This window comes from Homalodisca vitripennis, chromosome 2 (genome assembly GCF_021130785.1).
Source record: "Homalodisca vitripennis isolate AUS2020 chromosome 2, UT_GWSS_2.1, whole genome shotgun sequence".
Classification (NCBI taxonomy): Eukaryota; Metazoa; Arthropoda; class Insecta; order Hemiptera; family Cicadellidae; genus Homalodisca; species Homalodisca vitripennis.
Genome location: NC_060208.1, coordinates 24,499,836 through 24,527,758, shown reverse-complemented (window position 1 = coordinate 24,527,758; position 27,923 = coordinate 24,499,836). Strand labels below are relative to the sequence as shown.

Sequence of the window (27,923 nt, the reverse complement as noted above, 5' to 3'; positions counted from 1 at the left end):
GTTACCAGTCCAAGCATGAGCCGCACTCGACGTTGCTTAATTAGTTTATCTTCTGACAACCATGTACTCGCTACACTGCGCTATTGGCGCCATCGTGAAATATATTTTTAAAACCAACAATTGAATCTAAGTTTATATTATTAACTCTACAGTACACTGTTATCTATGGTCCATATGCGTGTATTTAATTGATATTATTAGCTCTGGAGGTTAAATTACTCTAAATATGGATCAGTACCGAAATAAGTGTATATCAAATAAAATCTTTTAAAAAACATTTTATTTGCCTTTTCTATGTATTAATGTAACGTATTAAATTTTCAATAGACTGCGAAAGCCTCTGAATATTTGATCAGCATAATAGGTACCAATCGCCTTAAAATTATTAATTCATGGTTTACCTTCATGAAATATTCTAATATTAATCCTATTCCCATTACTACTGCAACCGTTAAGTTGAAAATATGAGTAAGATGTCAAAAACCTTGCAGTTTCGTCAAGTATTGAAATTACATTTAGTATAAATTGCAGTAAGTAATGTACAAAACCTCAATAAGTATGCATGTATGATTTTATAATTAAGAAATCTATATATATATATATATATATATCTTATATATATAAAAATCTTGAGTCACGATGTATGTTGCCAATAAACTCCAAAACGACTGAACCAATTTCAATCAAATTTCACATGTATCCGTAATTTAGTCTAACTTAGAAGATAGGATAGTTATTATCTGAATTATTCGCTTATGTCGTGAATATAAACGAATAAAATGAAGAAAAGTTTTCAAAGCGCCTGCACATTATAACCTGCAATTACGAGATAGATACGTATATTAAACAGTGAAACACTATTTGAAGGCGCTAAGTTATGATGTATAATTGTCTAAACTAAATTTTTGGTTGAACTTAAAGGTTGAGTGGTAGACCACTTTGTAATAAAATACATTATGCATGTACAATACATTTTTGACATATTTTCTTGATCGTGACATCAAGGTAAAATCTACATCGGGGTTGGAAATATAATTTACTTCAACCAGAAATGCTCATACGCGGGCAAAACTTACGAAAAGCGTGCGAAGCCGCGGGAAACAGCTAGTATATATATATATATATATATATATATATATATATATATAAGTTTATCCAGTTATTTAATGGTCAAGTTAAACAGAAAATGATAATATTTCATTTCCTTCATGGGAAAAGTTATTAAAGGAAAAGTGAAAATGGTTTTTAAAAACCCCTAACATAACGAGATGGGTGAAAATAACTGTATATTCATACACCGTTTATATTCAGCCTTAGCACTTTTATGTGATTGGAGACTCTCTTCGACAGCCAATCTTCTTCTACAAGCTATCATGCGTTTACATCAATCACTGTAGAATAAAATATTCTCAAGGTGTTAAAATGTATTCATAAGCTATTCTCCATATTTTATATTCACCTCTTCATACCAACGCTGTACAGGCTATTTTACAAATGTTAATATGTTGATTGTTTGAGCAACTTATTTCCTATTTGAGGTCCCAAAAAATTTAATTTCCACTGTCCCCACTAATTCTCAATAATTATTCTATAGATAACCTCACTCATCACTATTACTCATCACTCATCAATATTTTTTAATCTTGTTATTCGTTTATAGTTTAGTTTTCATTGTTATTAATAATGTTATTAATAATAATAGTTTATTTGCACTGTTATTATTTATCTTTTTTATTTATTCATATGATGATGATCTTATACAGAAGTGTATTTAAGTTAAATACTTTTCCCATTTACCATATACTATCACTAATTTTTATTATAATTTACACATTTCTTATTTAATGTTAATTATGCCTAAATTTTATTGAGAGTCCAGTTGCATGTTTGGTTTGGCCCTTTTCTTTAAGTATTATTTAATCATTTTATAATTTTATAAATTTAAATTGGTTTTTGACCGTTGAAAGGAAATAAATAAAACCTTTAGACAACATTTTGCATGGATTTTTATTTATATGTACAACACCTAGTTCGATGACGGCAAATGTTACTTATCGGTTTACCTATTGATTTATTTATTGATCTTATAACCATCAAGACAACGAAATAGATCAGAAAAAACTCGAGTTTGTATATAAAAAGATTGATTTCCACTGAAATAAAAAATAGTTCTATCAATAGTTTTATTTACTTGATATACCTATAACTATTATAATAAATTATTGTATAGAATTGTGCCAAAAATAATCTACACGCAGAACACAATTTTTAAGCGTAGCTGAGTTAAATACCCACAACAAAAAACCCGAGTGTTCTAGTGAGAATGTTTCAAATGATAATATAATGAATAATATATGAAGCCAAAAACTCATTGTATTATGAATCCTATTGTAATTAAAATACTCAATTCTTTTTCAGTTTATTTTTTTATGATTGAAACCAGTACATGTGCTCAACCTTTCTGTGAAAGCTGTTTTTATATTATTAATTATCGATTTGGCTTTGAGCTAACTAGTTATTTTTTATTTTATGCGAATTTTTGATAACAATAATTCGAGTTTGGTGTTAGTAACACTTCACAGTCAGTATCCGTGGAGTGAAGATCCTTGATCTAGTTAAAAAGAAGTATTTTTATTGTGAAAATTATTGGGAAGTTTGCATTTCAATAAAGAAAGTATGTAGAGTTTAGAAAGGTAGAACAATGTTCTATAAGGGTATGTAAGTTCAATAAGTTAATCAGTGATATTTATCCATAGTAATCTTTGGTAAATTAATATAAACGAAGTAAGGGCGGCCAATATTTTTCACCGTATTAACGCGTTACAACTAATCATATTACACATTCCAGGATGCGTGCAGCTTACATTTCATATTAACTCCGGAATGTTTCCTTAAATTGTTGAAAAACCGATGATGTACTTAACGAACAATCTACAATTCAAACATTAATCTATTTTTATTCCAGTGCACGTCTTATGTAAAATCACCCGCGAAACAATTGTTATTAACAAAGGTGAACGTTATATAAATTAACGAATAAAAGAGGAATTATATTTCAAGGAGTCTAACTCCTCTTTTTATAAGCAACAATATAATCATTATAGCTGTTTTTAAATCTATATCAAAATATACAAAAACCTTCCAAGGCGCTGACATGTTTAATAACATTTTTATAATGTTTTCACATGAACCATGGCACTGGTACACACTCACCTATGGAGGATGAAAAAGAATAAAACTTTGTCACAAATTGATACACACACACACACACACTGTTACAAAGGTTTCCATATACTTCCTAAAAGTATGCGCTTATTGGTTCATTCAATCATATTTTTTACATTTCATGCCAAACCTCTGCATTGTTCATTTGACGATAATGGGCCGATAAACTTTTTGGAAATTTGTGGGTTTTTGTAGTTTTTTATGGAACTAATATTCTTACACAATAAAAGTAATTTTAAAACATTAAAAGAAAGTGCAACACTGCAATAATTAGTTTATGTGTATATATGTGTAAATGCTGTTGCATGTTAGTACGTACTGAATAACTAAAGTGTGCTTTAGTCTTTCTACTAGCGGATCACTCAGTTTCAACGTAATAAATCTTGTTTGTTAAAATTGTAATAACCTTTGAAAAATGTTAGTCTCAATTTAAAATTTATGATAAGCGAGCCATGGTTTACTTTTCTAAACTTTACAATGGTAATGTACCTAACATTTGATATAAAATTTAATCTTTGTAATAATACCTAAAACAAAACACCATTTATGCTCGAACTCTCTTGTTCAAACACAAGAACATTGGATTTTTTGTTGTATTTATTTTGCATTTGAATATTAATAGTTCAAAATAATATATTTTATTGCTCGGTTTAAATTATTAATTAGATTTTTGTTTGGAATATTATTTATAATTCTCATTAGCTTATATTTTAGTTAACTGTCCTACATTGAAACAAAACAGCAGTTTTTCAATTTGGGGCAAATAACAACGATTCAACATGCAATATTTACAGGAAGTGTTAGAAATGTTAGAAATACAAATTTAAATATATTTATCTACTAAGAATTTTATACATGAACACATGCATTTTCTTACTTTTACAGTTGGTATACGAGGTATAAATATTGTATGAACTTATCTAAAGTTTATTAACTGCCCCTAACTTTTCTTTCACTTGTATTGATCTTCCCTTGAAGAGAATACAACATGTTTCATGCATTTCATGTTTCAAGGAGTTCTCAAAAAATTTGTAATCAGACAAATATTCCTATCAAACACCGATTCGGCAACTAGAACTATTAAATAGTAAAAATACAGTTTCTTTTTATACATATATACGCTTCATTTATTCAACATATAAATACACATAAATATTTGTTACTACTAAGTTACTAATAAATATTTTAATAAGAACCATTTTAAGGATATACTATATTTTTATCTGAGGTGGTATAAATAGCGCAAAGAAATCAATATATTAAAAACACTTAAAAGTCAAAACATCATTACCGGTTCATGTCAAGACGTAATGGACTCCCAAGTAATAAAGTTTCTTTCAACTCGATGTTCTAAGAAATGTCTAAAATTATGAGAGAATTCAAATACATCACTTTTAACTAATGCATTTTTTAATCATTGTAAATTGCATAATAGATCCATTTTCCATGGTGAAGGTAATTTTCCGGGAAAATATATATAAGATGTATTAAGACATTTACTAACAGAATTGAAATCTACGAATAAACCCTAAATAAGATTTCTTACTTGTCATTTGTTTATTTCGTAAATACGGAAACTGTGAGGTATTCATTCAGTGTACATGATCCTAACAAGACCATGTGTTTACAAGAACAACATGACGAAGAACAAAAACAATAAGAACAAAGAAAAAATTTAAATTAGTGCGTATTAGCTAGTATGAGTATGCTATAGTAATAAAGACCGTTTCAGAATCGTTATCAAAGTTATAAGAATAGGAAGAAATTTACCTTTTCTCGGTTCATATGGTTTCCAAGAGGCAATGTTATAAAGTTGAGTTTTTTATCCATCCAATAAGTGGGAGTTGATTAGTAGTACGGGAATTCGAATATGACAGTTATAGGAATGCGCAATTAAACCGACATAAATAAACACTCCTTCCACTTCTTATTATATTTATTTAAACAGAACGTAATTAATGTGCCCTGAAATATTGCTGCTAAGAACATAGACTGAACCCCTTCACGGTTTAGATATAATATTACGTTCTTAGCCATTACGTAAAAGTGTAATACTGAGCAGTATTATGCATCATTATATTGTGCCTGTTTTATTTTGTTACCTTCCTTTATATTGCGTAAGAAGCATTTATATCATAACTGAGTGGCGTGCAAGTAATTTTGACGTTTTATACTAGATTTCAGCACTTTCTTGGTGCTGTGTCATGAGTGTTTCCGCTGTATTCGCTCAGTGCAGTTACGTATTGCTCTCATATTGTACCAAGGTAATATCCGACGCTTAAACGTACGATTGGCTTTGTTTTCGTGATGATGACTCGGACACAGATAGTAAAAATTACTTGTTGGACAATATATAAAAATATTAAAAAGTTTAAAAAGACAACAAAAATAAACTTTTCCCAGTAAAAAGTATATATCCAAGCACTTAAAACCTGCCTTTGTTGAAAAATTTAAAAATCAGCAGAACATTTTTCAAGGTAAAAAAATTAAATTATTAAGGGTTAAACAGTGTTGCCACACTAATACTTTAGATAGCTTAGGATGGGTCTTGAATGATAAAGAATATTATTTACTTTAGAAGTTAGTTTATTTAGTTAGTTAGTTCAACGCCAACCGTTGAACAACAAGATTGAGCGGCTCAGGTTATTATTTCAAATCTACAATTATCTTTACAATTCTCAAAACATACTCAGTGAGTTACTACGAGTCAAGTTTACAATTATATTCATAGAGGAAAAAATACGAGGTCTCTGTAATTTCATTATTGCGAGTGATTGCAACGATGTTAAATTGCTCCTGGGCAATCCAAACAACCTTTGTAGTCAACACCTCTTTGTATGTCGGATAATTAATTCTACCTCTCCGCTTGAAGATAGTTATAGTATACTTTTACTGACACAACACACTCCGTTCTTTAAGATAGAATGTGGTATTTACACCTAATATTGTTGTACACAAGGCACATATTGTGTAATAAATTATAATCAATAGCTTTGATAATCTAACCGTTGTTTCAAGTAAACGAACCGTTGTTACAAAGGAAGACTATTAAGATTTACAATGTTTTTATTGACGTTGTATTGTACTGTTTTAATTACCAACTTGTGCCGTGAGGCAATTACAACGTATGGAGGCAACTAAGGAAGGAAGAAGAAAATGGACGATGATGGCAACGATTTCTCCAGATTGTAAGAGGTTGACGCAAGGGAAGTGGTTGGGAACCACCTGCTTGACAAATGGCGAAGGTAACCAATTAGTCGCTATCGTTGTCCACCTTTATAAATGATGTTGAGATTTTCAACGAGTGAGGCGATAGCCTGACCGTCATTACTGAGAAGTTATGAAGTTTTTTAACCATCTTGAAGCAAAATTTATCAAGATCGTAGTTACCTAGTTTTCAAGATGAAATAAATTATCTGTTAAAAAAAAAAACATTTCATATTGTTTCACGTCAAGTTAAAGGGTTAGTAATTACTAAATGGGCGAAATAGGTACTTAATTAGGTATTTTATAAGTAACATCTCCATTGAAGTTCCAGGAATATTTTACCTAGACAATCGTAGACAATTGTAAATTGAAATATTGTTATGATACCTTAAGGTTGCCAATAAACAATATTTGAAGGCGCGCATTTCAATTAATCTTACACTTACGCAATCATACAATGTTAGAAATCTTGTCTAAACTGTAGTTAACTGCTCCCAAGGCATGATATTGATCACCCGAAAACTTGTTCAGTTAGTTAAATTATAAAGTTTTATTTATATTCCTGCAATAACTATCTTTCACGCAAAGTGATTTTCTTAGTAATTTACAAAGGAAACAAAACAACTCATAATGTATAAAAAGTATGAATTCAACCATAGCCATTTGGAAGCTTTGATATCGAGTTCAAGAAACGTAGTGCTGTTATATAAATCTATATATCTTTTTTTCAATTTACCCATTTTCATTTCATTCTGTTGTGATTTATATAATTATATAAAAGAGTGGCACTTGTGCTCGTAACTAATAATCGGGTTTTAATATAATGGCGTCTATCTTTAAATATGATTTCCTTGCAAAGAACATTTTCCACTAATCTTTTATGTTACACTTACAATGAGAAGGAATAGGTATAGTTATAGTATGAAAATAAAGTAGGGGAAATAGTAAATTTGAAGAAACATTATTGATCAATCCATCCTTTACCGTTCACTTATGGCTTAAGTCATAATCGTTAGTTAAATCTACACTACTGATTAAATTATAGGCTATTTATTTACGATACACGGCAGCTGCGTAAGAACATATGATTTTTACAGTGATATATTCCAACAATTCTTTTTATTATAGTAGAATATGGAGAAATAGTTATTTTGTTGCATTCTAATTTATCCTAGATGATGTATTTTATAAATAAAACTGGACTTTGAGTAAGCCAGTCTCTTAATAATGCAATGTGTTATATATTATAATCATAATAAAAGTTGTTAATTACTAATGTAGAATTAATGTAGTCTTAATTTGGCAACTGATATTAGATCTGTTATGGCAATGGCAATAATAAGTATATTTATTTAAATTTTACTTATGAGCCTAATATATCGAAAGAGTTTTATTACTCTCTGATTAGTTATTCAAATCGAAATTATAGTTGCGTACCAAATATTTACTATAACCAAAAAGAAACACATTTTCTTAGGATTAGACAAACATTAGATGTATGTGTTTATAATTACATTTCTAATTTAAAAATAATAATTACTTCACTGATTACTCAAACATCGCATGTCAGTAGGTGATGAAAAAATTACACACGGAAATGTCTGTAAGTATATACATAAATTATATTATTTGAATTAATTATCTATCAAGCTAGTGTAGTGTTAATTGTAGATATCGCAATAGCATATCATTTGCCATCGAGACAAGGGAAATGAGCGTACATATTGTTAATACATTATTAGTTTCCTGCTCAACGTACTGTTCATGTAAACGTGAAGGTGTAATATATTGACGCAAAGGTTAATTAGTTTCTGATAATTGGTGAGCAGTGAGAACTTTGACTCCAGGTCTATGGCTCGGAGGTATGTGCTTAAATGGTACAAGCAACTCTTGCATTATGAAATCAGCTAACCGATGAAGATCGGAATACGAAGACGTTAATGACTTCGTTGCTTAGCTGTGGAGAGTACTATCACTTAAGGGGTTAGAACAATTTCATTTCTATCCGTATATCTATCCGCACGATATATCTATAACGAAAACTTAAAGACGTAATGTATTGGTTGATGCTTAACTTCTATATCGCACTTATTAGTGATGCATGGCAATTTGCTTCAGCTTAAAAACTTACAGACAATAAAAAGAAACCTAACCTAAAAAATAAAATTTGAAGGAAGATTGTATCTAGAGATTTTAAATTTTGGATGAGCATTTTTATCTTTTAGTAAAATAACTATGATCGTTCTATGATATCCCTGAATGAAATTTGGCTAAGAGCCATTGAAACTTGCTAGTAATCTAGGACATTCCTCTTCTGTCTACCTGGGACCTGTAGAATTGTCTTTTCTGTGTGTTTTTTCTTCACGCTGTATTGATAAATATAATATACGTAAACACTTAGGACTCTGAAGTTTCCGTCGGCTGAAAGTATCAGCCCGTAAATTCCCTTCAGGTCTATGGTATTTATTGTGTCAAATTCGAGTGAAGTATTGTACAACAATTGTTTTTCAGACTTAGTCTGGAGAATAAAGGCTCCATGAAACGTGTTAGAGTAAAAGTACCACATTAAAATGTCAATCAGTCTTGAGTATCTAGACATCCTTGCACATAATGATTCAAAGTATTATAGATGCTTTTAATTGGTCACTGGCTCAGTTTGTAATAAAAGTTATAGTAAATCTTTGACTTTGTTATCTGCATTACTCTACTAATCAAGCACTTATATTACAAAATAAAAATTAAAACAAATGTTTCAGTTTATTTGACATGCTTTAGCAAAACGAGGAAAGAAAGCATAAAAGTTTCAACACCGGTTTAGTCTCAATTAAATTTTCATTATAAAACATAAATATTATAGTTTAAATAGTAGTTAAAATTAGTAGATATAGGATTGAACTGTCATACAAAAATGTTTGCTTAAAACAGTTACTTAAATGTAATAGGATCTTTTAATTAATAATCCACAAGTTTTTACACCAAAATGGTATTTTTTACTACTTGGACTAGTGGGGCATAATCCAATGGTATTTGTTAAATAACAATAGACCTATAGTCATCCCAGCCACCGTGAATATGTCCATGTCAAATTTCAGTACAATCGGTGTAATAGTTTACACGTGAAAGCAAAATGACACACAATGGCATTTTTTCATGTATTTATAATATTATTTGGATTAGGGCGTTCGTATTGAATATATTTGTAAGTGTTTTTTTGTTGTCATTACGATGATTTTGTAATTTATTGTTCTATCCAATCTTTTAAGTAAATACTGATAAAATATTTTACCAACAGGCCTTTCAGTTACACACTTATGTTTTATTATATTATAATTTAAATAATGTTGAGTTTAACAATAATTTAAATAAACACTATCACACAGTGCTTTACTCGTTTTACAATGCTTTACGAGAATTCAATTAACCTTAAGTAACAACGGTCATAAACATAATGTGGGACTTTTAAAAAACCGTGCTTCGCAAGATGTATTCAAGAAACCAAGACTTGAGAAATGTACTGTAAGTCTTAGAAAGTCCATTACCTCCTGACATCCTCTGGTAATAACATTAACTTTTAAGTGCTTCTGAATAATAAATTTCATTATGTACTTTCTTTGTCTCAAGAGTGTCGTATTATTCACAATATGTATCTTCTCTACCACGTTGACAGTTTGTATTACATCACTCTTTTGTACTCGGTATTTAAACATCTTTCTCGGTACGGTTAGAAAAATGCTATATTTCACAACAGCCTGGCATCTGAATATACAGCAGTAAAACTATATGAATATTAAATATGCATTAATATTTTTGTAAATGCATAATTATATTTTTAAATGGCAATGCTTTCTCTTTAAAACTAAATGTTAAGAAATGGTTTTCGAACCTTTTATCCTTCTTAGCTCAAATTAAGATCGATAAAATTTATTACAATGCATGTATTATATAAATAGTAAAAAAAAGCTATTAACTTAAAATTTTGGGAAATTTCCACGCTTGATTGGATCCAAAGAAAAGCGATCTGAACATGTTTATATCATTTAAATTTGTATTTTAAAGAGTACACTCTAAATAAACTAACAATACTATGTCGAAAAGATAACTTACATTCTTAGATTATCGTTATCATATCTGTTAAGCTCAGACCAGTTTCGATGTCAAAACTTATTTAGGCAAATTGTAGAAAGATTTAAAAATTTTAAATCCTCATGAATTATTGTAAAATAGAATGTAATAAACTACTACTGTACACTTTAAATAAATGGTTAAACGTTATTTGTATTCTGATGATTAGAGCTAGAAATAATAAATAACTCAGTATGATACAAATGTGAACTTTAATGATGATAAATTGACATACAGGTTTGAATTTTGAAACAAGATGGAGGATACAATAATGGTAAATTATTTTAAATACAGTTCTTAAATTTTAGGGCAGGGTGGTCGTGCTGGCTTAATGAAATAGAAATATTAGGTATTAATAAGAGATATTGTAATTTGAAAAATAATTTTGTTAAATTATAATTATATTAATTTTGAATTGTTAGCCAAATCGAATGTTCCTGGGTTGTATGTTCTTCCAATGGATCACTGTTAAACTTAAAAGGAATTTTCTCACCCAATGTCTGTCTTCTGCTTCTCTGTACTTCAGTGGTAATATGAACTAACCTTTCTTTTGAACCAAATACTGCTGAATAAAATGTAACCAGTTTCTTTATTTAAAATAATAATCTTGCTTCACTTCTTCTATATCCCTCTCTCCTCTAAACTTTTAAACCTCTGCTCTCTTCACTCTTCAACAATCATCCCTGCACACTGTATCACTGACTTTAGTTTACTTTATAACTTTTGAGTTTTATATGTAATAAAGTGAATTTTGATTAATTTTGATATATTTAATTTTGTATTTATTGTTTGTATTAAAATTTGAGGCAATTTATAAATAATTATTCCTTAATTATTTTATTACTATTACTAATAAATTTCTAAATTAAATTAAATATTCATATGAATGTGAGATGGGTGTATGAAATGAGTCATTACAAGAATTTACATAAAACAATAACATATACGAATATAAAATCAGATACAATGGTTTCCCAACCATACCTAACCTTATTACATAGTTTACAGAAAATGTAACCAAATTAATAAAATAGGATTTCATTGCTACTACTAACAACATGTTTTTACATGTAGCAGGTAGATGTGTGATTAAAAATGTTTAAGATTTTAATTTTTAGATACTGTAATGGTAAATGAAAACATTTTGTAAGCTAATCCTTTGATACTTTACCTTGTTGTATACCTATACTATGAAATGATATAATATGTGAGATTTTAATGATACAGGAAATTTGGATTTTATCAAGCTAATATTTTAAATTTAAATAAAGTCTATCTGTGGTATATTGAAAAGGGTTGAATGCACTAATATTTTTATTTGATAAAAGATAATTTTAGGTGATTCAGTTAATTCTTAAGTATAAAATTTCCAAACAAGAACTGCATTATGCAAGAATGTTAGCTGTATTTTTCAAGAGAGAAGCAGACAATGATTGGAATCCTTCATTTAAAATTTAATTTATTTAAAAAATATTTAAGAGGATTTCCTAGAAAACAGACTTATTGCAGATGTGAAATAAATTATACAAAGTTAAATGTACATTTCAGCTTTATACATACATTCAATATCATGTACAAGAATTAGAAAATATTATATTTTCACTAATATTGGCAGTATTCTATCAACAACCCATGTTGTTTTAGAACAGAACGTAGCTTTTCTACTTTAACACAAATGCTCTTTAGTTGTAAAATACTCTTTATTATAATTTTACCTATCATATTTCAGTTTGCGAGTTGTAATTTATATTTACTTTACGATACTCAGTATACTTAGTATCTTTCTTTTTTTGCTATTGAGAATATTTACTTTTTTCAGTGTGCTTAATGTAGATCTTCAATAATTTGATTCAGAATTATGACAAAATTAAAAAATAATATCATTTTAAGTGCATAATTATATTTTGTACACACACAACTACGGTGTTATGATTGTAGAAGTATGCATTGCATATGGCGCTCTACGGTTATTTTTTATTCATGAATGTACTACTTGGCATAAATACGCATGTATAAATGTTGCAAATCATTTTTTCTGAGCTTTAACAAATATTATCATTCGTATTAATAGAAAACTTCATTTATGCTGGTGCGGTATATATAAAACGAATTAACATATGGGCTTAAAATTGTACATAAGAGGAAACTTATATAAGAGGAACCCCGAGTTGTATGGTGAATGTCACTTCTTGGGAATTATGTGTGTGTTAGCGAATACTTTTGCATTGATCCCATTGGTAACCACGATGGAATTTAGAAAACAGTATAGAAAATATATTTGCAAGCAAACCCAATACACCTACAAGAGATTTAAATATGTCATATAATAAACATATGTAGCTAAACTATTCCAACACATACAACACAAATTTGTAGTGACTTGGTGTGTAAACTATATTATTTCAACAGTGATTTGAAATGCAAATTATTCAAATAATCCTAATGTGTCATCTTGCAATACAAGTCGATAAATAAGTCAAGTAGATTTTAAAATGTTAACGAAAATTCATTTCCATAGTAATGAGTTCTATGATGGGTTATTGTTGTGTAAACTTCTTTTTAGGTCGATTGTATGTATGTATTCCTGACCGAAAGACTTGAAACTTTACATACTATTTCAGCAAATCCTCTTACGTCACGTGATGTGGGTAACTTTTACCTTGTATAAAAATAATAATAATTTTTAACATGATAAAAATAATTAATGAATTCTCATAATAAACAAACAAATTTTATTTAAAATCCTACTTGGAATTCTATTTCTAGTAATTTCTTAACACATTTTAATCATGGACATATTGAAAAAATAGTAATAGTTACCACTAAACTTCCTACATGACATAAGATTGATTTGTTTAACACGCCTTTCGAGATGAAACCTGTACTGTACTTAATACCAAATAAGGTTTATTTTGAAATTTAAGAAGAATTTAAATATTTATTGGCCATTTAGTAATATTTTATCACAAAGGAACGTTTTATTAAACACTAAACGATATGTTTTAGTGTGATTACCGATTTCAAAATTAGTTGAATTCTGTGTGAGAAGAAACTGAACACAATTAAATCACATTATAAAAGAATTGAATTACTCTGTAATGGAAACATTTACTCAGTATTCTCTATCGTATTAGCATTTATAATTCAATTATATCTCAAACTAAAGTTCCTTAATACTTTCAAAGCTATGTCTTGTTCAAGATTCTTATAAATTCAAACCACATCATACATGTAAAACACGACCACATTAAACTACAAAAGACGGAATACATTTATTTTTATCAAAGGATGACGAAGAAATAACATAAAGCAAAACGATCTATTTATAAACCTATAAGTACCAAGAAACCTGTGCTTTTACCATCAGTTAATTTAGTTGAAATAGCTTTTGTAAATTGTTGTCACTTTGGTTGCAACGGATAATATTTATTGGTTTGATCTGTACAAAGGAACAAGCTAACAAAGGAACGCTTTCTGAGAAGGAATATATCAAAGCGCGGACTGATTTATTTCCAAGCGAAAACAAAAAATATCCATCAATAGTATATATTTTCAGTCTATGCAGTAAATAATTTTACCACTCTACAGTTTAACATATAATACAAGAATATACTTTAACCAATTAACACAATTATGCATACATAATTTAAAAATAACTTTATGGTAGACTAATTAAAGTTTGAGCCTGCTGATACTGCATTCTGGCTAAATCATTTTCAGATGAGAATAAATATTACTTAAGATGAGTTCTGTTGTTCACATGTTACCTAATTAACTTTTTTTAATTTAAAAAGACATTTGCTTTTGGCATTTCATTCCAATGTGCATTAAACTACAAACTTATTATATTTACATGAAAATTATTCTTTGTAGAACACTTTATAATGCAGCTGAGACTATTTTGAAATTGGCACACATTACGTTTCATTCGATGCGTGGATAACCCATGTCCACTTAAGTCATCTTAAGTCAAGTATAGGAAACCTTTCACTTCACTACATTTTGGTGTTAGTCTTTGCCATCGACAATTTATCCCATAGAAGGTATATTGGGTCTATATGTTGACGCGCTTGATCAGTATTGACGTAATCTGTTTTTTAACCGTAAAAAATGCAGAGAAAGAAATTTAAGTTTTTATAGTATTTTGACACAGGTAAGGTTGCTGGTACAGGTTTTCATTCAAACAATCTGCTACTAAAGTATCTTACAGTGTGAATGTGTTTAGCAGGAAAGTATCGCCGAATCTTATCGGTTGATGATCGTAAAGTTGAGATTGATGATCATACTCTTTTTTTTCGCTCAAACTCTGATTCTGTGTCTTCTTTGTGTGGAAATATGATATGAGTAAGGGGTTAAAATATATATTAAAATGCATTTTAATATTTTATATCTCAATCGACTCTGTGTTATGGCTACAAGCGTGCATTAGTGCCATACCCAGCTGTTACGAAAGACATGCTGGCGTTCGCTATACTAGTCACTGAAGTGGTACACTAAACTTTAGACTTTATATCTTTAGAATCTTTTTCGGTTCTAATTTCCTAGTAATAGGCATTTTTTATTTTTACAATATATTAATCCTACAGCAAGATATTAACTCTTATCATGGCTCTGTAGTTTGAAATGGAAACATCAACTTGTTCCTTTCTAGGTTCTGAGGGTGACAGTTTTACTGCATTACACTGCTCACATTCTACTGATACTTGGGAATATATAAAGGAACCAACCGGCAAGCCCTCAATGCCAATACAGTGTGGGTAATATTTGTTTTAATAAACAATAATATTTTAATGGCAGATCCTATTAACATCACCTTAACTACCAATAGAAAATGGATCGGATGAAAATACGAGTACATCTTAGTATGGTTTTACATTGTACATATTTGCCTTAGATGAAATCATGTTTTGTGATACATGAAGTAATGTCTTAAATATATAAGTATATTATATATATATATATATATATATATTATATATATATATATATATATATATATATATACTGTATAAGTGATGTTGGATTAATTTATATAATTAATCTAGCTAATAATGATGTCATATGCTTTCGCATACATCTATATATAATATACGTAATCCATTTTAAATTATATTATATATATATATAATGTTTGTGTATTTATGCTTCTCCTAACAATAATATTCCCTATTTTCCATTGATTATGTACGGGTTTCAGTATATGTTGGTAGTAAAATAGCGATTATACATTGCTATTATGCTATTTAATATTACTTTACGACTTTTGTCCTGAAAGAACTTTAACAAAACGGGTTTTTTGAGCATTATAAGGCAGAAATTGAGGTTTTACACACAAAATGATAGTTTTCTCTCGTTGTTCACTTATTTGTACTATTATGTAACATGTACTGGTGTCTATCTGTGTGTGATTGTGTCTGTTACTGAACCAAGTAATAAATACTAGACTCATTGTGATAAACGTTTCACATGAATGTTCTTAGGTCCCCTGTAGGCATTGTAGGCTTAATTCTATTACGAAGATAACTCCAGGCTACGCCCCTCTGGTCTCTAAAGTTACATTACCAAAGATAAATAATATTAATTTAACCAGTCTATTAAATGTAGTGGTTTTTTTCTTGGTAAGCATTGCTTTATGATAGCAGAATCATATGTTTCATTTAAATTAATTACCTATATTTTTTACATGTATATTTAATTGTAATCTTGTTAGTAACAGTACTTCTTATTTGAACCTTTTGTGCTGTTCAAGAGAGAGTAAGAAAAATAAAGGTTTTAGTAAAAATAAACTTTTTACTTTAACACATATTATTATTGTAGTTCTTGGTCAGTACTGGAATGTAGATAGCAAGGTCAAATTTACAATATTTTAACTAATACCATACATTTGAGGAATGCTTATCTTAGTTGCCTTTTAACACAAGTAGGTTTCTCAGAACTGAGTATTTATATATTTTTTTCTTTATTATTGATATAAGGCAAAATTAAATAGTGAACAAAAATATTAAGACCGGGGTAAATTGCAATGGCTATAAATATATACTTATCAATACATTACGCGTCAATTGATTTGTGTCAACAAGGTAAACCCAACATTGGATTAGGGAATATAATTCACTCGAACCAGAAGTTCTCTTACACGTGCAAAGCCGCGAGTAACTGCTAGATGTATATAAAAATTGGTTTCTTTATTAAATCTAAATTTACATAATTCATCTTTTCAATTTGAGAACATGAACGAGTCTGATTTCACTCTAGATCTGGAGCTTGAAATGGCACAGTTGTTTCAAAACCAATACATAATTGTTTTGAAAACACTAGAACATTTCAAATAAGCATTTCCTAACCATTCAACTGTTTCATTCTCTATATATCCCGTATACTCGTGTCTATAAAGCCTTACTCTTTATAAGTTCTTTCCTGTAAATTCTATATGAAATAAAATGTTGCAAATGAAACAAAGGCTTTTATGCTTTTTTGCTTTGTTGAAAACTGTTTTCACCTAATATAATTACTAGATATAAATTATTTTGTTTTAAATTAATATTATGATATCAATAAAATTTTATATTTTATAGAACTAGTGTTTTTGTATTTACAAAAAATGAGGATTTAGAATCCATGTTTATGGGTACATTCAAAGAAGCTATCCAATTGAAATCAACTCCTGTCCTAATCATCCTGTAAAGCTAGGAAAGGTATTTTAAAAAGATATTCCTAGCTGTGCCAAAACGGAATGTATATTTAATGATGAAACTTGTATCTAAAATTTCAGTGTAGGCAATAGAAAACGTTTTGAATTATATTTATATTATTTAAAAACATTTTAAAACATGTATAATTTCCATAGAATATTGGTACTGAAATGTAACTTCTAAGAGGGTTTGTGAAATATTTTCAGTATTTTACTTATTCGTTGATTATTATGTATGAATTATATTGTTATGAACGGTAATAATACTGTAAAGTCAGATACATTGTATCTGATTATATATGTCTGGGAGTTATTAAATTATATAAATTATTTCATTGTTTTCATGGTGGCTTCAGATCACTAATTGAAAACTTAACGATGCTCAGCCAATACATTTGTCACTCGTTTGTGACAATTATTAGTTATGTTGTAAAAATTCATGGTTCAACAGTTTGCTAGATTTTCCAATTACTTTTTAACGTAGTTTTCCAAAACCGCGTTATATATTACGTAGTTTGAATATGAAGCATTATATTTTTAGAGTGGAATATTCGTAAACCAAGTACATTTCCATTACGTTATATTGTAAAACTACTGCGAATATACTCATATTCAAAGCTATTACGACACAGTGTATGAAAATAGAAACTGAAAGATATGAATTTAATAACTGTTTTAATACTTGTAAATTTCTTATGACGTTCTTTTTATATTATACTTCAGCTATTATTGTTTTAAAGTATAAAGGATATAATATTTTATAATCATTTCAAACGGAGGTGTGATATAACGGTTTGCCGTAACTCACTCTTCCCGGTCAAGCGATACAATAAGTATTTCTAACTACATCAGAACTAATTAATTATTTAATGTTCGCATACCCAGTCCAAAAAATACGTTTAGGATAACTAACAAAAATATTAGTTACACTATTCACGTAAAGGGAAAGTAAATTGCATCGAATACCTTTCCAAAACGAAATATGCAAACCATTTCAACAATATTATTAAACTCTGAGTATTACCATTGACAGAAAACTAATATTAAATATTAAGCATATCCCCTTATACGTTAATGTAATTAATTATGACAAGAATAATATACATGTGGGTCAGTAATTATCTTTTTTTAATATACCCCATATCACCCTATTCTATTTTCTTTTTCTTTTTAAAACGATCTCTTTAATTCGTTTACACAATACAATTTAGTCATCCGTTTTGTGTAAAAAGGGCGTTAAGAGATTAGATGTACGAAAAATGACTGAAAACATAAAATGTCTATAAATGGACTATATTGCATAGAACAACAATGTTATGTCTATTTTAGTATGTAATTGATTGCTATTCATGTTGAAAAAGACCGATATCTTCCAACCTAACCACGTTTCTTTAAAGTATAATGCATTTTGACTAACATGAAACATAATTTTCAGGCTATGTTTATGTGTACAATATACAGTGGAGACACTGCATACGTTGGTAATATCCAAATTCAAAAAATATGGTCTTGTTTAAAATCAATAGTGTTTCAATGGACAAAGACGGATACAAATATTTTCATTACAGATTTACTTGATACATTAAAAGTTGGCCGTATATGAAAAATATATTAAAAGGCAAAAGTAATTTGATATATTTAGTTCATATAAGTAATTACAATGTAATAGTTTAAAATTAAATAATTTTTAATCTGTTTTCCATAAAAACTTTTTAAACACTTTAATGTCAGAAAACTATCAATGTTTTATCAGTTATATTTATTATAAAAAACTATAAAAATGGAACTCCAAAAGGTATAAAATAATTTTGTATGTGTCAATTCTATTTTCGGTCCTCTTTACATTATAGTAAAATTCTGTTTATTTTGTAATAAGTGTATAAAAATTTATAAACTTTCAATTGATTTAAACGCATTATCTTGTTATGTTGAAAGTCATCAGGTAAGAAATATTCTTGTACCTAACTTCCGAATAAATTAAACTTCAATGATTTTGATAAAAAGTGTTTTTGCCTCCTCAGCAAATATTTTGCTTTGCCACCAGTCCCCTACAACGAAGGCCTCTCTATAGCCAAACCTTATAAACACATAGATAAACATCAACAGTGAGAGTGAACAAAAGGTGTACTTTAACGTGTTAGGCGCGTCTCAGGACACTCACCAGCAGCAAGGCTCTCCGGCAACCAGCGCACTGTGAATGAGAGACGCTCGACAGGCATTATGTACGTACTGGGCAGCCGCGTCCGTGCACCCCCCTCACGCCCCCGGACCACCTACACCCCCACGTTAGACGCGTCAGCCACTCCCGCTGAGTTGTTGCGGCAGACGAGCAGGTGAAGTAATAAATGTCCTACGACGGTTTCGACTATTTGCACAATTAGTTTATTAACTGCTACACCCCACTGATGATTAATTGGTAGAGGTTTCATTATTTAGAAGGGACTTTCCAGCACCGAGTCAACACGAGAGGTTTATATCGCTTCATGAAAGAAACATTACCTGGAACTCACATATTTTCCAGGAATCGTCTGTCCTACTCATGTCACGATGGTTGTGATGTAACATAACTAGCATTTCAAATAGATATTCTTGAATAGGAAACTATCTCATTTATCTGACACAGAATACAGCAGCTCCATAGCATACCTTTTAGAAATTATTTGATTATATAGAAGTAGATTTGCAAAATTAATATTGAGTCCTTATAGAAACTAAGGTAGCAGTACATTTTCAAGGAGGAAATAATCATTGGAGGAAAATCTAACGTATTTATCTTAGCTCATTTCTAAGAACCTTACAATTGTACTTCTTCTAGGAATATACAGACTAATATTACTCTTTGATAATTAATATTCACTGAGATGATGAAAGGAGGTAAATAAAGAAAAATAATATTTTTTAAGTCTCATGGAAATCAAATATTGAAATTAACCCATAAAAATATGAAATTAAAAACGAGACATCAACTTAATTTTTTTTCTTGACTAGAATCCGAAATTGAGATTGTTATCACCTATTTTCATACAAGCTCAACTGTTTAATTCATTGTTTTCACTTTCCAGTTTCAAATTCTTGCTATAACTCATGACAGTTGCTGGATTTTCTAGAAAGCAGTGCGCTATCTGAAACTTATCTTTAGTCAGGTTTTTCCAATACACGTAATTAAGTTAAGGTTGCATGAATTCAACTGTGTATTTTACCCTAATAATAGTATTGTAATGATCTAGTTGGCTAGACTATAAAGCCAGATACAAAATCGTTGTCCGCTTTGAGGAAATACTTTTGGTTTAAGAGGAAACATTTGACTTGCAAAATAAAAAGTTGAGATCTACCTCACCAGGTAAAGACTTATTTCACCAGATAAAGTCAGGGCTAAAAAGCCATGAGACTTATTTCACTAGATAAAGTCAGGGCTCAAAAGCCATCCGTGAACTAAACAGCTTACTAAAGACGTAACGGTGAGAGGCCTGGAAAAATAAAGAGGTTCATTCTAATTCTGAAGCTGGGGACCATTGGCTTTAAGGACCTAGTGAGCCAACGGCTTCCGAACTACCATAATACCCGGGCAGGCGGGCTGCTTGCAAGGACAAGATCGCTCAGCGGTCACCCATCCAAGCAGCAGCCAAACTCGTCGTTCCTTGGTTCAGTTATCTAGCGATAACCGCCGCACCGGCTACACTGCGCCATTGGCAATACAGCCAAATGTAAGCAAAGAATAAAACACATGCTCTTCCTCCAAATAGAATACTTCAGTTTAATAATGTTATATTGCTTACTAAAATATTGATATTATATAAAAGTTACCGAAGCTATTATTTTGAATTTTTTTATTTTTTTTACCGAAATGAAATATGAAAAATATACAATTAGCGCCACCAGTATAATGGTGGGAAATTAACACAATAAGGATTAATTCTCAGTTGGATTGCATCGTGACTAGAATTCATGTTAGTTCAACGTAAAGTTCTACATTAAGAATTTACTTTCCTATATTATTATTAGTAACGCAAAAGAGGCCCAAAAAACGTTTTAAAAGTCTGTACTTACTACATTACCAATACTCACTTCAACTAAAACTACAACTCGAACTTAGCTACATTCTTAGCGTACATAAAATGACAATTGAAAGTAAAAAAAGGATTTTTGTACAGTCGAATTTAATTATACATTATTCGATACTTACGAGACATAATGTTTCCCTTGTCTAGGTTTAGTCGCTTAATATTGTTTTTTCGTTTTTCAACCTTTTTGTTCTTTCGGGTTGTTGTTATTCCTGTACGAGAAGAAGATCTATGAGTGTTTTGTGAACCACAATATTTTTAAAGAGTGATATTATTTTAAAACTAATTCTTTGTGGTCAATTTAGCTGTGAATCCGTTTAAGCTAAACATCCTCAGTTAGTCGTTTGACTACTGGATATTTCAGACTAGTCGTTTGAAGCACCCTGTATGTATGTGTAGTTGAGCGGTTTTAGTTCTTATTTTTTTACATCGGCACGGAGTGAAATCGCTATATATTTTGTATTTTGTGGTATTTCGATCCATATTTTTTCATTTAAATAAGTCTTTAGTTTAGCTGTGAGCAATTAAAAGCGATACAAAAACTTAATCCAAGTTGTTATACAATTATATAATAAATCTAGTATTATGAAAGAATACCTTATAAAGATTAACTGAAAGTATTAGGGTTATTTATTTATATAGATAATACTATAAAGATATAATACAAAACTTATGTTCATATAGCTTTGGTAGACAATTAGAGTAGTAGCTCAAACAAAAAAGTATATTGTTTCTATTGCTTCGAATCATATTGCAATCTCATACAATATTTATATTCTATGTCAGTTATAATACCACACTCAAAAGAAGACGTACAAACAAAGTAAATCTTATTGGCTAAAACACAAATGCAACCGTGTTAGGTGAGAAACATATATTTGGATCAGTGACGAATATATGATCAACAAGGGAATGGTGAGGTGAGAAAACATCTTAAGCTGAGTAGCCATTCGAGAAAACTGGTAAACAGTTTCCACTCAGGTAATCCCTTGAGTGAAGCGTCAACTGGACAACAAAGATATTTGGTTTGATCAGTTAGCGATATTTTTTATATTCAGATATAAACCTTTATATTCCATTTCATTAAAACTTAATAATAACATATGCTTTAAGTGTGAAATTTTTTAACGATATTACACAAAAAATGGAGCCGTATTATACCATAGAAATATATGATCGATTTTAAAGTTTATTTACTTCGCAAGCTTAGTAAAATTTTAAACAAAAATCAAAAATGCACCATTGAATATTAAAATATACGGTGTATTTTTTACAATATTAGTAATCCACGTACATAGCCTATCCTAGGCTCGTGTATAATACAACACTTGTCAAATCTATAAGGCCGGGTTCAAAGCAAAGTAATTTCACGTCCCCTGAACGTTGTAATTATACATCCAGACTACCTCAAAGATTGGCAGAAACTACAATTGATTGGCAATCAGCATAATGTAACGACCCGAACCCAATATGAACAATAATAAAAGAAACTATGCTTTATTTGGTTATATAAAAGTTTCATCCATTTGGTAAAATTTAACTGAAGACACAATAATTGTAAAGTGCACAGCACTGTTGAGGACAGCAATAAGACTGCTGACAATGCAGACTCAGCACCTGCGTGTGCTGGAAGGCAGTCTAGTTCAGGCCTCAGACTCGTAGACATGTAGTTCTCTCTGTCGCTGTATTATAAAATTTTCTAAATTCTTTCAATAATGTAATTCAATACTTTAATTCGTTCGAGCCATCTCACAAGAAAACGTACAGAAAGGTTGGAGTTTTCCATTTCTGAACCAATCGAAATTTTATAATTTTTATAAATTAATCTATAATAAACAGTGTTTTAAAATTCAAACGTTGTTGCACAAACTTTATTTCTTTTTCTGTAATCATCCGGTGGTGGCAGCGGATACCAATAAGATCCTCAAATCGGTCGCGTTACATAATTACTCAAAAATGTGTATTACACTTTTATTTTTATACATTTTGTGTACTTCATTTGAAATATTCTCCCTACGCAATGCTGCAGGCAATATTAATATGTGTGACATTATACGATTTGTAGTAAACACTTATAATGAAATTAAATTAACTGCATTCATATTCTGTAATGATATGATTTTCATGTACTGTGTACCAGTAGCCGACAGTTATATATTATTGTTTCGTCTATGGCAAGACCATATATTGCAAGACGTCTATGGCAAGACCAAAATTGATTTATGTAATTCAATAGGAATTACTAAAATTGAAATTTTAAATTTGATAAATGTAGGGCAGTAAACACAAGAGTGTTTGTAAATTGTATATGCTATTCTTAATATTTTATTAGGGTGCATCACAGTAACGTTTAATGATTTATAATTAGTTTTAAATGATTTCTCAGGTTTTGACAGTAGGTTAGTTATTAAAATGTCTTAAAATATGCTTCGAGAAGCCTCAACACAAACATTAATGATATAATAACCTCCTCATCTTATCAACCAGTTACTTCAGCAAACATAAATTTTATAAAATGAAAACTGGTTTCTATAACATATATCTTTAAAGCTTATATAGTGTATTCTATAAATATTTATACACTACATATCTCACAAGTGACTAAAAGTTTAACTATATAAGAATATTTAGAATTAAATATCGGTTTTTGGCTTTAACTTGGTAACAAAATATTTTACCTCTGTTTCATTTTGCGAAGCATCAGCGTAGCTATGCTGGGAAGAACATCATTTCTATATATATGTATATATATATATATATACCGTATATATGTTTGTCTATCTGACTTTCTTTTCTAAAATTATAAACAAGTTTACCTACTGCAAGTTCAATTCTATTCTCATCTAAAATATTGAGTAAACAATGAATTAGTAACAACCATCGATGTATTTTTTCCTTTTTGTACATGGAGTTAGCTTTAGAGAACTATGATATGAAAAATGTAGAATTAGTATGTAGGCGTGAGTGTGTGTAAGCAAACACACCCACGCGCTAAACCAGAAGCTTGTTTTCACTGAATTTACTGGCAAAAGCATGTAGTCTGTAATAAAGCCATATCGTTTGTTGTTTTCTGTTCTTGGTCTTATGTTTGGTCCCATAACTAAAGTAATCTTTTAAAAGCTCTAATTTAGTTTTTTTACTTTTAGTCTAAATAAATGTCAAAAACTTCACCTTAAGTTATTTTGAAGTTATATGTATTATCGATTCATAACCCTTTTTAAAAGCACTTTATATCTTTATAAAATCATAAAAGGCATTTTTCAGGTGAATATCAAGTGAATTTTCTATATGAGTACGCTACACAAGCTTTATATTTTTTAAAAATACAAGGATGTGAAAGGCTATGGAAAGATAAGAAAATAAATGTATGAAACTTATATTAAAAGTGATATTTTATGCATTAATATAGATTTATAAGAGCAAACTTGCAAATACTGTCTAAGCACCATTAATGAAATTCTAGTTAGTTTTTTATTCGCACTCCTTGAGATTGCGTATTAAAGACTTATTTATTTATAAATCTATTATTTAACCATGAATTTCTATACTCTATTGAGAAATATTTAGTAAACTAGGTTTATTAACAAATGTATCTGCGACAGGAACGCTAAGAGGAAACCGGCGAAGACAGAGATTAGCCATAGGGTTGCAGTACCCTCATTACAGATCCTACATCCCTTTATTCACCCTACTGATAGCTAAAAGTATAATCAGAACCTACACTCTGTATTACATTTTGGCTACTGAGGGTGAAATAACAATTTTGAGAACCCTGGGTATAATTTAACTTAGCAGCCGGGACCTGAGGCGCAGTTTATTGAATTGTTTCTAACATTCGGATTCAATGTGTAGTTTACCCATGCACAAAATGGATCTAATGTAAGGCATCCAAATTTTAGAGTCATCTTTCATTAAAATTGCACTAACGTAATTTAATTTAAATTTATCTGTAATGCTGTGATTCAAATCAAATCAAAGAATCCTTGGATTCAATCAAAGAATCCAAGGAACCTGTATTGATGATATGGCCTTTATATTATGCTTGGATTATTTTGTTCGCATTTGTTACCCTTCGTCACCATTGTCGTAAAGGTTTCAATAATACCCAAATCACCACGCTAGAAGTGGCTGTAGTGATAAATCTCAAAGCTTTACCTCCGTAAGAACAATGTTAAACTTCAACCACCTTTACGATAAAATCAATCATCGTGTAAAATAATTACGCTTTTTAAATTAGAATGAAGTCCACAAAGTTTTAGAGTTTTCTTGTGAATAATTTTAAAAAGCTAAAGCTTTTTGGATGCATTAATTTATTTCTTTAAATTTAGACATCTCCAATAAGTTATTACAAACCAAGGGCATATCATAGTTTGTAATTTAGACTTCTTATTATCAAGCCAAAATCAAGATGGCCGCCATTAAAGCCGTAAACTACAAATAATTAAATTTTTTAATGTGCGGTGTAGTCGGTATGCAACTTAACTAAAGTTTATTTCAAAATTTATTAATAACTTCATTACATAAAATATTTAAAATTAAATTCTCTTATAAAATAATTTCTAACAACGTATAGTTTACTCACCCCTACCTACATAACCTCAAAATATTGCTGTAACAAAACAGCTGACTAGTGTCAAGCCCACCCATTAATTGTATGATATTAATACACGAAAGTTACTGAAACGATTTTATTTCTATAATCCACATTTGAAGTCAATTAACACACGCAGAAATGGTTACAAGATTAAGTCATTTATCAAATCAACAATATAATTTCACTCCGATATGGGCTATGGACTTTATACCTCGTTGGTAAATTATTTCAAAACCATACAAGAATCATGAAATGATTTTTAATAATTCGAACTGTTTTAAGAGTTCCTCGTTTGGATTCAATGTGTAAATGAGATGAAGTATTCACTCTGAATTATAGAGCTCGTATTTCCTGGGCAATTCTAGTTCATATACTTCAGATATCGTTATCCGTACGTTAAGACTGTAGAGCCTTTTGTGGCCTTATTACAATTTTTGTTTGATTAAACTCATTTATCCTATGGCTTTCTCTGTTTATTATTATTTATTTACTAACAGTGAATATCATGTATAGATTACAAATTATTTCTTTCCGAAATTTCAATATCAGTGCTCTCTTGGAATGTAGATAATTATTCACAGCATCTGACAGATTTAAAAAGTTTTAAATTATTTAACAAAATAATAGTAGTTTTATGAATAGGATTATGTCAATAAAAATAGAAGTAACAGATGATAGTGATTATATCACGCATTACGAAATCTTATATATTGTCAGCATATTAGGTAATGCAAAAGTGCAAAAAGGACACGTTGCGATGGGTGGAATCACAAACAAGTTTAATTGTAATAGGTGCAATAAAAGCGTGAACCATAATTAGATAACGGGTAGTTTGAAATAATGTGTGCGGTTTGCCGAAAAATCATTCGCTATCTTATCTTTACTGTCAGTGCAGTAAAAATCTGACCTACTTTCCAAAGCCTTTAATAAACGTACAACTTTATACCAGCATATCAGTCTGATAAACATACGACTAGCTTGTTAAACAAGACTTTAATGGTCATAACATTTACTATGGAAAAGTAAGTTTTAAGAAATTATTTTAGAAGTATATTAACCATTGCTGGCCATTGTGTACATGTTAAACCGAGAATAATTATCAATTGCTCTACAGACATATCGGCCTAATGTCTTATACTCCGGCTTCAGTACGTTGTTATAATTGTCCAATTTATAATCATCCTTAATATAATCATGAATGAGTGGTGGTAAACATGCCTTGGGCATATATGCCTTACTAGATTATTATACTTTAAACTAAGTAAACATAATTTAATAAATATATTTTCTACTCATAGGTCGTTTTGCAGTTTGAGAACCGTTACATAATTGAATGTATGTCACCAAAAATCTTCAAATAATTATTTAACGCGTAAAATGTAATATATTTAATTGCAAATTAGTATTATTTTAAACCATTTTCTGGATACTAATGAGGAGGTACAAGTTAAAAAGATATGCATCCTAGTGAATCCTGCTATGTCTTGATACCAAATTGGGTTGCTAGCGAAGCCAGTGTATTTATAATATAAACATTATTTAGGCAAAAAGGTTAACAGAAAACCAATACACCAATTGGATTAACAGAATTGACAGATGACCTACTGTATTTCCAATATAGAAACTCAGTTTTGAATAAAGGCTAAGAAGCAATATTTGTATGTTGCAATTATTTTCATATCGTTTTATTGACTATTTAAATGCTATGCTAGGATATCATTGCAATTTTATTACTTTATTAGCTAATTCTACATTTTAATACCAAGATATTGTAATATCATTCAAAGATTAAATTACAGAATAGTAAAACAGAATCGAAAAATCTCCTTTTGACTCTTCTTGTAGGCCTCAAACAGACAAACCCTTTTTACTCCTAACTTTGCTAATATACAATACGTAGATTAAAAGGCTTCGTTGAATTTTGATGCATACTTTTATGTATATACCCTACTTCATTTTGTTATTGACAAGTGGAACGACGACAATCATTAAAACAATACATTTCTACATCCCCTTACAGGTA

General features: G+C 29.6%; 1 protein-coding gene across 2 annotated transcripts in view; it reads right to left on the bottom strand.

The window, feature by feature from the left end:
• LOC124353703 (allatotropins-like) overlaps nucleotides 1-19,487 on the bottom strand; it is a 35,115-nt gene extending 15,628 nt beyond the window's left edge. The window contains exon 1 of one of the 2 annotated variants that reach the window (XM_046803673.1): nucleotides 19,407-19,487. The gene's annotated coding sequence lies outside the window, so the exon portion shown is untranslated. The remainder of the gene's footprint in view (nucleotides 1-19,406) is intronic. The other variant, XM_046803674.1, reaches the window with a different exon arrangement.
• Between the last annotated feature and the right edge of the window lie 8,436 nt (nucleotides 19,488-27,923).